At 45.5% G+C, this 13,438-nt stretch overlaps 1 protein-coding gene across 4 annotated transcripts in view; it reads right to left on the bottom strand.

The window, feature by feature from the left end:
- NUMA1 (nuclear mitotic apparatus protein 1) overlaps positions 1-13,438 on the bottom strand; it is an 85,538-nt gene that overhangs the window by 47,917 nt on the left and 24,183 nt on the right. For 3 of the 4 annotated variants that reach the window (XM_072993370.2, XM_072993372.2, XM_072993373.2), the window contains exon 1: positions 11,956-12,116. The exons of the other annotated variant lie outside the window; for it this stretch is intronic. The gene's annotated coding sequence lies outside the window, so the exon portion shown is untranslated. Of the gene's footprint in view, positions 1-11,955; positions 12,117-13,438 lie in introns of those variants that run through there. 4 annotated transcript variants of the gene reach the window in all.

Genomic DNA, 13,438 nt, shown 5'->3' with positions numbered 1-13,438 from the left:
ATTTAAAACTAAATGACATATGGATTAATATGATTTTGGCTGTCCACAGAGAACACAAGAGGGATGGTGCACATACTGTACATGAAGCCACGTATGTGATCAGAGGAATACACACGAACCATCTCCCCAATTCTCTGAGACTTCTTTATGTGGACTGAACAATCAAAATCCATGATGGGATACCAAATGTGGCAATGTTGGCATCTACACAAAATAAGAGGAAGTGTCTTGGGTTTTGCAACTGCAGGTTGCAGCCTGCAAGTGCACAGTCACTACCTGATAAAGGCTCAGAAATTTAAAAAGCAACCTTCCAATACTGGCAGATATATACAATGTTCTCAGCGTGAGTGTGAAAACTCATGTCTTCTTAATCTTTGCAGTGTCAGCTCGCAGACAGCTCAGCTGGCTCTGCCACGGCCAATAGTACAAGACTGTGCGAGTGGAATCAAAGGCATACGGAGAGGCAAAGGTCCTTCTACCTGCAGTATCGCAATCTTTTTGCTGAATACTACTCCCATGCTTATTGGTCTAAAGTCCTTAACACAGCTTCTATGATATCTTTTGTTGTTGTTATGTGCTGTCAAGTCGTCCCTGACTTATGGCGACTCCATGAGTGAGTGATCTTCTGCCCTCAACAGCGCAGCTTGGCGGTCACAACTCAAACCTGTGGCTTCATTCCTTGTGGTCTTCCTCTTCTCTTGCTGCCTTGCACCTTTCCCAGGATTATTATTTTTTCCAGAGAATCCTGTCTTCTCACAATGTGCCCAATGTAGGAAAGCCTCAGCCACAATTTTTTGGCCTTCAGTGAGGAAAGTTCAGGCTTGATTTGATCTAGGGCCCACATGATTGTCTTTCTGGCAGTCCAAGGTATCTGCAAAGCTCTCTTACAGTACCATATTTCAAACAAATCAATTTTTTTTCTGTCAGTTTTCTTTACTGTCCAGCTTTCACACTCACACATAGCAATTAGGAGCATAACTGTATGGATGATTTTGGCCTTGGCCTCCAATGACATGCCCTTACACTTGATCTTTTCTAGTTCCTTCATTACTGTCCTTTGAAGTCTTAGTCTTCTCATTTATTAGCTGTAGCCTCTACGTATATTTATGGTTGGACGCATAAATATACAAACTCTCTAACCACTTCAATTTCTTTACGGTCAATGTCAAAGTTGTGTATTTCCTCCGTAATCATGATTTTGGTCTTTTTCATGTTCAACTGCAATCCTGCGTTGGCACTTTTTAATAGGGTCTCTATGCTAAACTGAACATCCAAATTATATATCTTCAGAAAAAATCATACATGCAAGATCAGTAAGATAACTATTGCTTTTGCAGAAACATTTTCTCTAAAGAATTATAAGATGTGATAAGATGGGTTTATGCAAATCTGACACTCCTTTTTAATGCTGGGATTCTTGGTTTAAGATCTAGGAAGACGTGGATCCATCACACAAAATATTAAGTATCACAATGTAGAGCTTATTTTTCTATGTACAGTGCTATGTACAGTGGTGCCTCGCATAGCAATGATAATCGGTGCAGCAAAAATCGCTGCAAAGCAATTTCGACGCGATGCGATTTTAAAAAGCCCATAGGAATGCATTGAAACCCCTTCAATGCGTTCCTATGGGCTTCAGACTCACTTTTAAACAAAAATCCGCCATATGGCAGCCATTTTCGCTGCCCGGTAAGCGAGGAATCCGTTCCAGAAAACAGCGGGCAGCCATTATTTTTCCCGGCGGCCATTTTGGAACCGCCAATCAGCTGTTAAAAAATCATCGCTTTGCGATGATCGGTAAGCAAAAGCGATCGCAAAATCGTCGCTATGCGATTTCATCATTAAACGGAGTGCCCGTTAAGCGAGGCACCACTGTATATAGTTAATTCCTTCAATACTTTAAAACCTATTGTACACGGTTGAGGGAAACACCCAAGATTTCCTTTCTGAATATCAAACAACATTTGCAAAAGCTTCCCAACAACCATGGGAGCGCTAACCAGAAATGTTAAAGCAGGTCACGCTATAGGAAGATGAGTTTCTCCAAAGTATAAACTGATGAGCCGGTTAGGCCAGTCTCCCTGACATTGCTACTCTGACTTACTACCAAAGCAGCGTAAGAACCACCAGCCCTTCTCACTGTCACAGAGACTTGTCTTATTTGTACTCTGCTCAGGGTGAGATCACCATCAGACACTTCAAAGACATCCCTACAGCTTCTCTGGAGAGCCAAACTGTACAATGGAATCACCTCTGCCTGATAAAGCACTCACTTTCATGGGGAGGCGGATTCTTGACAACACGGTAGATATGAAGACAAAACCAGCAAGGGTGACAACATCATCAGGTGAAGCTGTTTGTTTCCAGGGAATTAAAAGCTTGCTATCTCCAGCCCCAGGTTTCAGATATTCCTTCTATCCTAAGGAAGCCTTTGGGAGCCATGGAATGGGGGAAGGAAACTCTTTCAATACCACAAAATTGCCACTGCCGGAACTGGGAACTAGCAAATAGCTTCCTCCTGCCCCCACAGCACCAATTTTAAAACATAAAGGGGGGGGGGGAATCAGACATGGGATAAAACAAATTCATTCAAAAACAGTCAGAAAAACCAGACATCATGCCTTCCAAGATTAAAAATATCTTGAAGTAATACTGCAAACGAAGCACAGAAGTTAGACAGATCTCCCAGGCCACGGATTTATACTTGGGTCCAACCAGAGACAGCATTCTCACACGAGCAACCTAGACAAACCTAGGCAGAGGGATGAGATACACAAAGAAGCCTCTCCAGTCAATCTCAATCTCCAGACCGTTCACATGTGGTGACATGACAGCCTCCAGATCTCATGGCCTCCAACTGCTAGGGCTTTTTGAAGGTAACAACCAGCACCTTGAATACAGAGGGGAAACTGATCAGGAGCCAATGCTGCTTCTCGGTTTTTCAGTAAAGCCTGAAATATGAGCCCTAACATACTCCAGAGGACCAGGCTTAACCAGAATTTTCAATGCAACCTAAGGCCTGACTTTAAGCTTTCACTTTTTGATGGCAAATTGTGAATTATTTATCAGTCCAATCTTGAGATAACAAAGGCATGTCTAATTCCTTCAGATAAACTTTCCCTAGGCTTGATTCCCAAATGATATGACACACTTGGTACAGCACAATATTGAGGGTTTCCATTTACAGTGGTGCCTCAACTTACAAACGTCTTGACTTCCAACCAATTTGAGTTACGACCAACTCTGGCCGCAAACTACTGCTTTGGCTTTTGACCGGAGCTTTGAGTTATGACCAGAAAAAAGGTGGGGAAATTTGAACTGGTAACCATTGGTCCGTGAAGAGGCCCTTTCTTTGTAGCTCTTTCACCCCAGCAGTTAGAGAGCATGCGTTAGGAGGCGGCTTCAGACTGCCTGGTAAAGCACTGCTTTTTGCTTTTTAAAAACTGCCTGTTCCAGGTGGGTTTTGCAGTGTGGGTTTGGGCTGGGTGGCGGGGTTAAGTTTCTGTGCTTTGATGGGTCTTGCAGTGTGTTTTTAAGTGTGTGGTTTTTTTTTTGGGGGGGGGTCGGCCAGAACGGATTAATCGCATTTCAATGTATTCCTATGGGAAATGGTGCTTTGAGTTACGACCACCTTCTGGAATGGATTAAGTTCGTAACTCAAGGCACCACTACACCATATTTTTTAAAGGAATTAGCACTCCAATAAGGAACTCTCAGTGGCCCTCAGCTAAGAGAAAGAGGTCCAGAACAGGAAGGACATAAAAGAGAAAAGTATAGGAACATACTGGGGGTGAGGCCTACACTTTGCAGAGGCAGAGAAAAAAGCTACATACAGAAACTGTAAACCGACCCCCTCCGCAAGACACGCCCATAAAGCCTGTGACTTTTCTGCAGAAATCAGGACCCATGAAGTGCGGAGTGTTAAAATGAAGACATCCTGTGCGGAAGAAAATGAAGGATGGATTCAATGAGCATATCTCTGATACTGAAAATTAATTCTAGTGCTCCAAAACACCCTCTCCGCCTGGACTCACCTACATGTATATCTGCCCTGTACCACCATTTTATATCTGATTTCAGTTTGTGAAACCTGGCCTTTGCAACAGAAAGAACACCACCCTGGGATCCTACCCTCTGCCGCCTTCCTCTGCTATAAGGCAGCAAGGAAGGCCCTCCAAAGTGTTGTTTGCTTCATCTCCAACCACTCCTGACCACTAACTGTGCTAATTAAGCCTGGCGGAAGATGACATACCACAACAGGGGAAGAAACATAATTAAGGTAGGTCTGACTGGCTACAATCAGGGAGAGGCCCAACTCCTGCTTTGCTGTCGTTGCATCCAATACCACATATGGGTGGTTTACACTCAAAGGCTACTTCCCTGTTTGAACAGAACACAAAGCTGTTCTGGAAATTTCCAGGAAAGAGACAGGCTGCCACTCTCTTCCCTCCAACAACTGGGATGATTGAGTGCTGATGAGTTTAGAAGCAAAATGAGGCCCCAATAAGGGAGTAGATTCTGCAGGTTCATAAAACCTTTGTGTACAAAAGTATAGTTACGAATGAAAATGTTATTTAAAAAAAATTCTTTACATGCTACATGTGCTTCCAAGCCATACAGAATGTTGAGGAGACAGAGGTTTATTTATTTATTTATTTTATTTTATTTTTACCCCGCCGCTCTAGACAAAGAGCCTCGTGGAGCAGTGGTTAAAACGCTGTACTGCAGCTAAAACTGTGCTCACGACCTGGGGTTCAAATCCCAGGTAGCCGGCTCAAGGTTGACTCAGCCTTCCATCCTTCCGAGGTCGGTAAAATGAGTACCCAGCTTGCTGGGGGGGGGGGGGGCAATGTGTAGCCTGTATAATTAAAAAAAATTGTAAACCGCCCGGAGGGTGCTTGTTAGCGCTATGGGGCGGTATATAAGTCCAATAAATAAATAAATAAATAAATAAATAAATAAATAAATAAATAAATAAATAAATAAATAAATAAATAAATAAATAAATAAATAAATAAATAAATAAACGAATAAATGAATGAATGAATGAATGAATGAATGAATGAATAACCGCCCCGAGTAGACATGGTCTAGAGGGGCAGGGTAAAAATCAAATAAATAAATAAATAAATAAATAAATAAATAAATAAATAAATAAATAAATAAATAATGTCTACTCGGGGCGGTTTAATGAAATAAAGTTATTTATCCCATCACTTAGGCTGAAGACAACTCTGAGATTAACATACAGGAAAAAAATGAAGTTCTGTTTGTATCTTTTGTCAGACCTACATTATAATCTTACATTTCTCCATTCTACAGATACCCTATGGCAGTGATGGTGAACCTATGGCACGCAGAGCCCTCTCTGTGGGCACACGAGCTATAAGTCACCATTGAGAAATACTTACCTGTCCTCCAATCCTGAATTTTGGCATTCCCCTCTGCTGGTGCAATGGTCTAGTGGAGGGGTGCAATGGTGACTGGAAGACTGGTAAGTATTTCTTTGTTGATACCGCCGATAGGAAAAACACAACATTTAACCCTTGCAGTGTAAGGGGAGTTGTTTTTTTCTCCTAAATGAAAACCTCAGTATTCAGTTTTAATTGCAGTGTTGGCACTCTGAAACAAATAATTTGGTTTTGTGTTGCAGTTTGGGCACTCGGGCTCAAAATGGTTCGCCATCACTGGCCTATGGGCTCCAAATACATTACCAGAATATCATACAACTGGACAAGTGAAGAAAGAGAGTGCCTTTTGAACCTCCCTGGCTTGAGTCTTAACAAAAGCACTCCTGTATGTGATTTTATTTCATAATTCACATGTTTGGTACATCCTGAACTATGCCTAACTTCACAGCACACTTATCACCTTTTCAACAGAATTCAAATATGAAGAACTCCATATATCTAAATTTCTTGCTGTAGAGACCAGCAAAATGGTTGTTTCTGTGGCTTGTATGCTTTACTCTAATTATTTCATCCTTCAAGACTATAGTGGGCCATGATGCCTCATACTGATTGTCATGCAAATTATATGAAACCCAAGTCCCTCTGCCGCCCCTTCTGATCCACAGAATCACATACAGAGCTGGAAAGGACCTCAAGGGTCATCAAGTTCAACTCCCTATTGAATCAGGCAACCCACAACCAGGGCCCCCAACAAAGGAGCATCCAAACTCTGAAATCCCCTAAGAACTGAGAATCTTCCATTTTCAAGGCACAAAGCAGTCCATTCCACTGTTCAGCAACTCTCGTTGATGCAACGGAGAACAGTGCCCAAGAGCTCTGTGTCAAATTCAGCATGCCAAATTCGGAAGTCAAACGTACATGGCTAGAAGCCAATGCATATTAGCCAGCTATTCCTCAAGACAAAACTAGCTTGTACTCTGCTAAAAAAGCTCAGGGTTTGCTACCAGCATTAAACATGTACTGTATTTCTAGACTTCATGGAGTATGGAGCCCCCTGCCTGTACCTGTCAATAATAAGGCTCCACTCTAGGATTTTATAAAGAGTTAGAAGCTCAACCCACGCAAACCCAACCACGATCACATGCAGTTCCTTTTAAAAATCTGACCTCTTCCATACTACAAGATTCAGCAGTTCAAGATTTTATATTATTAAGGAACACTTTTTCTATATTTCTGTATTTGTAAAGCTACTTGGTAAAAAATATTTTGAAATGTGGCACAAAAAACTGACACCTTAGTCTCCAATATAAACCTGACCAGTTTCAAAGACCTTCAGGGGAGACCCTTCTCTCAGCCCCACCATGTTTAGAGGCATGCTGGGAAGTGGCACAATGCCATTTCAGTGGCTGCTTCCAGATTATAAATCAAGTGAGCACTGTGTGGTGCTGACCCATGCACGCAACAGCCATTGCAACAGCACTCTGCAATATTCCTATGGATGTTTCTCCACTGCTCAGAAACAAAAAATTCCTAAAAGAAAATGCATCTCTCTCTAGATGTCAGTCAGCCAGTTAAATCAGGAAAAAGTCTTAACTCTTAGAGCAGTACGACAATGGAATCAATGACCTCAGGAAAAGGTGGTGAGCACTCCAATACTGGAGGTATTCAAGAGAGAACTGGACAATCATCTGTCAGATCTGCTTTGATTTGGATTCTTGCATTGAACAAGGGGTTGACTCAATGGCCTTAGAGGCCCCTTCCAACTTCATGATTTTGAATAAACAGTCACCCTAATGTTCAGACGCAATAGGAACATCCTATCCATGTTGGTAACCACAGGTTATGCGTGGTGTTCTACAACAGGAGCAGGTTACAGCTTTGAAGTGCTTGTCCATGATCGAGAACAAGGCATTGTGATTGCAAAGAGTTCTATATGTGCAACTCAGCAGACTGGTGAAAGGGGAAAGAACTCCATACCACAAAGGAAAGATGGGCATTCGCTGCAGCCAACGCAGAAATGCCACGGTGGGTTTAACACAAGGGACACAGTTCTCTATTCTTCCTTAAAATTAACATTCCAGCTGTAGGATCATATATCTAAAGCATCCTTGATCTCAGTTGAGTCTAAATATATGTGGAATGTTTTTGCTTAAAATTCTCCTGAGGGAAGGTCATTATAAAGTAATAGACATGAAGAATGTTTTCACTCACTCAGACTAGAAATGTCAGGTAAACTTAAGAAGAGCCAGGAGTCTCAACAAATGATGTGTCACAAGTGACTAACAGGCACATGGAAAAGGGACTAATAAGCATATGCATGGCAAATTATCTTTGGTTGCATACTGCTTATTTATTCCAAGTACAGGGCCACCCGATCGCTATAGCTCAGTATTAATTAAACCTTGTCACAAACTATTCCAGTTTGTTCTTTCTAGACTCTACCTATTATAATCACAACTCCACTTTGTACTATGTTACTCACATTACAACCATATTTCCACATGAACAGATTTCAGCCCTTTCCCTCCCACTGTTCTACCAGATAAGCAAGCAGAAAAGACAGCAATACACTGTCAACTCTGATAGATGCTGCTCGTTTGAGCAAGCCTCATGTCATTGGATGTTCATCAATCAAGATACTATTATTTGACACCCTGTGGGAAGTCATTTGAGAAAAGTCTGCACATACTGCCCGCTTCTCACAGCTGATACAACTTATGATTAAGTGTTCACTGAACACAGCTAGAAAGAACCCCAAGGGTCCAAACCTCTTCCAAAGCAGGAAATTCACTATTAAGCCATCTCTGATAAATAGCCATCCAACCTCTGCTTAAAAACCTCCACTGGAATATGTCTCCTTTGGAGGAGGTACTTGCTTCCATCAGTAAGACATTGTCAGGGATTGTTTCTTATTGTTTAGGGGAAATCTTCCTTCTTATAATTTGAATGAACAACTTCAGATCCTACCCTTTGGTGCCACATAAACAAAGTTGTTCCATCTTCCACTTGACAGCCTTTCAAAGAGTTAAAAGGCAGGTACCATATCTCCCAGTTTCCTCTTGTCCATTATAAACACCCCCAACACTTCTTCGGCGGGCTTGATTTTGACTTTTCACCATCTTGGTCACCCTTCTCTCAACATGTTCCAACCTCCTGATATTCTCCTTCACTGCAATGCCCAAAACTGGATATAGTGTTCCAGGTGATGTGTGACAAAACATAACAGAATGGTACTATTACTTCCTTGATCAAGACACTGAGGTTCCGCTGGTGCAGAAGTGGCACTGGATTTGCATTTTTCCCCTCCTGCATTTCACTGCTGACTCACGTTTAGCTTGCTGTCTACTAAGACTCCCAGATCCTTTTCATGTCTGCTACTGCCAAGCTAAAAAAAAAAACCCTTCCCATATTTGTGCATCTGATTTTTCTCTGCTTAAATACAGAAATTTACATTTTCCCTACTGAAACTCATTTTGTTTGTTTTGCCTCTGTTCTCTAATCTATTAAGGTCCCCTTGCGCTCAGGCTCTTCCTTCTGAACTCCCTGTTTGGAGTCAATGCAAATCTGATGCACAATCCCTCCCTCCACACTTTCATGTAAAATGTTTATTATTATGGTGAACAACGCCAGGGCTTGTCCCTTCTTCCCAGAATGATGAAGAACTCTGGTGCCTCTTCAGCACTCTCCAAGAGTTTGACTTAGAACCCAAGATGTTGTTGTGAGGCATGCAGTTCTTAAAAATTACTGCTGCCAATTATTATGCACAGAAGTCTTTCAAGTGCTTTCTCATACACTGGCAAAAAGAAACGTACAATAACTTCTTGACTAAAACCATTAAAGCAAAGTAGAGCATACGTAAATAAACCTATCAGTTTCCCTCATTTATCTTGACCCTCACTGCTTTTTGCTAAAGGCCTCCTGAAAGTTTCCACTGTGTCCTCAAGAACTGCTCTAACATACTAGTTGCTTTTTAAAATATTAAAGTTAAAATTTCTTCCATTAAAACTCCACTGCCAGTTGAGCAGTCAACACACTTGCAATGGCTTTTCAGTTTTAAACTTTATCCGTCTGACATTTAAGCAGAAGCTGGATGGCTTGTGAAGCATATTCAGCAAAAGTGGCAACTTCCCTGCAATAAAAGCAAGGACATTTATATCAGTCCATGAGGGAAACAAACAACCACTGTTGTCAACAATAGCTAAAGAGGGCATGAACTTTAAGGATATGCAAAATGTTGACAGCATGTATGTTCCACAGCTCTCAAGTTCTAGAGCAAGGGAATTCTCAGCCTGGGGTTCCTTTAGCTACTAACCATTGTCACTATGTACAGATGAAGCTTCAAAGGTAAAGAACTGAATATCCAGCAGGACTCTCAAGTCATCACCAAGTGCGAAAGGTCACACTGAGTCACAGAATTTGCAACTTGTGCCTACTGGCTCACCACCATCTCCTTATTCTGGGGCCATGCACTCTCCCTCTTATATTTGAGGAAATGGGCGTTGTTTGTGAAAGCCCCCGCTAAAATACAGCAGTTAATCTTTAAGGTACTACAATGTTTTTATCTCCTTTCACTTTTTATTTTGCTTTTGCTTTTGTTTTGTTTCTTTCCTGATAGGCTTGCACAGACAAATACTGTACAGTTAATGCTTCAAAAACAGAGAACAGTAGTAAGGCCACCGTTTAAATACAATGGTAGAACGGTGATGGTATGGACTCAGTGAAGAGAAACACAGACCCAGGGGTAAATTGAGATTCTCAGTCCCTTAGCAAAGACACCTTCCGGCCTGCATATGCAGAAGAGACACGTCTCTCCCATTCCCACTCCCCGAAACCACGTATCTTTTAAAAGCAAAGCGATACTCAGGTTGGAGGGCAGCTCTTGAGCACTACACACCTGAAGCATCTCATGAAGGGAACTGTGTGCATAAATGATTATGTGATAGATACACTTGTGGCAGACACTAGATCAGTAAGTACTGTAGTTGTAGAGCAAAACAGAACAGCAGAGGACAGAAGGGAAAAAAAGAATGTGATTTAAATGTCCCCAACTGAAACCCACCCATCTCAATCCGGAAGGTTGAAGGCCACTGCAGAGCTCCTGTTCAAGGCTACTGAAGCCCTGAAGTTCTTGCAGCAAAGTATCTAAGAATTCTTACATTAGGGAGGCAGGCTGCAGCTTCCGGGAGTTGGTGTCAAAAACATTTGGAGGGCTAAAATTTGCTCACACGTTGAAGTGGATGGGGTGGGTCGGTGGGTGTTCCATAGCAGTATTTTGCTGCAGCCACACTTGTTTTACACAATTTTCTCTGGAAACCTAATAAAAAGGCATGTCAGCAGCAGGTCCGCACAGCAAGAGGGGTGCAACACGTGCATCCCCTGTTTGTTATGCTTTGGTCTCCAGTGCTAACAGATTATGCGCCAGCCTGCCTTTTTCCCCCCAAGGAGAACAAAGAGAGTTCAGGCTAACAAAGCTTTAACGGCTGTGGGTCCAGAAAGCAACAGTCCTGCACTCCCGAATATGCAAGATGAGCGAACAAGCACCAAAGCTCCTGGCACAGAGAAACCGCCGAGCGCACCGCCTAAACTGAGAGGTCGGGAGAGAGGGAGGCCCTGCCCGACCAGCTCGGCTGGGCTCGGCTCCCCCTCAAGGGGTGCAACTCGGGCCTCTCTATGGCGCAAGACCCATCGCTTCCGAAGCTGTTTGCAGGGCCGTGGTTTACCAGGCCTTACGCAGGAGGCCCTATAGCGGGGGCGAATACAGGTGGCGCGGCTGGATCCTCGCTGTGCCCCCCTCCCGGTTGGGCCGCAGTGGCAACGAGAGGGCAGCAATTCAGGAGACGTTGGCGGCGGCGGCAAGGGAGCCCGCCAACGAGGCGGCTTCTCCTGCGAAGCAGCAGGCCCGAGTTGTTGCGCACTCGGCTCTGGCGGGGACAGCTCCCTGTCCCGGGCGCGCGCGCGCCCCTCGCCCTCCCCTCCGGCGGATGTTCTTCTTCCTCCCCTGCGGCGCCTCCAGGCTCTGACACGGAGAAGGAGAGAGGGGAGGGCTGGCCCCTGGACGTGCTGGGGCGCGCTCCCTCCCTCCTTCCCTCCGTCTCCCCAGGCAGCCACGCACTCCGCCCCTCCCCAGAGGCCCTTCCGTCCCAGGCGCAGCAGGAGGCACAAGCAGGCAAGGCAGAGAAAGCCAGGCCCCAGCGCCGCGGCCGCCCCGCTCTCGGGAGGCGACCGAGCCCGGCCCCTCCCGGATGTCGGCGAGCCCCGCTTCTTCTCTCCCCTTTCCCCCCCCCCCCGGCGGCGCCGCGGGGCATCTGCTGAACTGCGCTGTCCGGGACAAAAGGAGGGCAAAGAGAGAGACGCAGCAGAGAGAAAGACGCGCACACACAGAGCGAGAGCCCGCGGGGCACGGGGGGGGGACGAGGGCTGCCGCCGCCGCCAAGGGGTCCCCCGGAGGCCGCCCCGCCCCGCTCTCTCCTCGCTCCCCTGCGGCTGGTGTGGCTCGAACCCAACCAGATCGACCGAGAAGAAAGAGTCTTTGTGCAGGCCTTACCGGACTTCTAAAGCCACAGTTTCAGGGCGCCAGATTTTTAATCCGTCATTAGGGCTTAAAATCTGGAGAGGAGGCACCGAAGGGGAGGGGGAGAGACGGGGAGGGGGAGAGCGCGCGCGCACGCACCGACGGACGGAGGGAGGAAAAGTTGCTGTTTTTTGCTCCTCGGGCGGGCGGGCGCGCGCGCGCGGGAGGAGAAGGAGGAGGAGGTCCCTCGGCTCCAGGCCCTCCTCTCCCCCCCCCCCTTGGCCGCGCCGAGCGCCAGGCGCACGTCACCGCCAGGACTCTCGGCTGGCTTTAAAGGCGCCCTCCCCGCACCACAAAGGCTCGGCCCGCCGCCTGCTGCGGCGGGTCGGTCGGACTCAAGCCTGGGCCTGGCAAAGGCTGCTTCCCTCGACGGCCCGTCCGCGCCAAGGTGCCCTTGAGCGCACCAGGCCGCGCAAGCAGGGCGCCGCTCCGTCAGTCGGGGCAGGGCGCGGGCCCGTTGGCCCTGCAACCGGCCCGGCAAGAAAGAAGATCGGCCTTCTGGCAAACGAAGCCGGCCGCCAAGGCAGCCAAAAGGCGCTCCTTTGGGGAAGGCTGCTCGGATCAACAAGCCAACGGTGCTGCAGCCCGTGCTAGGTTTCCTGCCTGCTCATCTCAACAGAAGAACTACTGTTGACCCTTTAAAGCCCCACCACCGCCACGACTCTCGGAAGTTAAAACATCATCCCATATAATTCTGCTCCAAGTTTACTGGCCAAGACACAACTCTCGTCCCAGTACCTCCACTGGGCACCTTCCCCCGCTGCATTTTAGGACGAAAGTAAGAACTTTACTCTAGGACAAGGTTCGACTTCAAAAGCCCAGATCCAGATTCAAATCCATACTCAGTCAGGAAGCTCAGAGTGAAGGGAAGCACAACCTATAAGCAGAAGGGACTTTCACAAGACTACATATCTTGCCCAGACCTTCTACAAGGAGAGGTAGAGTAAAAATATTAAAGGAGCATATACTCTGGGCTAAATTCTGGGTTTTCAAAGCACTGTGCTCAGTTTGTTGTTTTGTTTTACTTGCTGTTGAACCAACTGCAATATTTGTAGTTCTCTACACAACATTAAGGGACAAGCTAAACCACAGTGCCGCATCCTTAAAAAATCCCAGGTAGCATACAAGCTCAGTAGGTAACTGCAACACACAGGTCATGATTTCTCCATCCATGATATTGTGAAGTGTAGAGTAAAACTAAGAGGAGCACCTTACATATTTGACTGTGCAATTGACCTTACACTATTTGGTAACTACAGTCCATCCGATGACAATACAACACAGACAGTAGAACCCAATAACATAAACATAGAAAGAAAGTGAACCAGTGTAGTACAGTGGATGCAGTGTCAGACTGGGACTCAGATGTTGTTATTACATTGTGAAGCCCCAGGCCAGGGCCAGGAAGCTTTTGTACGAGTGCCGTCGCTCCCATCTCACTCTAAGGCAGGGGTCT

The sequence above is a fragment of the Pogona vitticeps genome, chromosome 3, assembly GCF_051106095.1.
Source record: "Pogona vitticeps strain Pit_001003342236 chromosome 3, PviZW2.1, whole genome shotgun sequence".
In the NCBI taxonomy this organism is placed as follows: Eukaryota; Metazoa; Chordata; class Lepidosauria; order Squamata; family Agamidae; genus Pogona; species Pogona vitticeps.
Note: the sequence above shows the minus strand (reverse complement) of the source record. Positions and strands in the feature narration are given on the sequence as shown.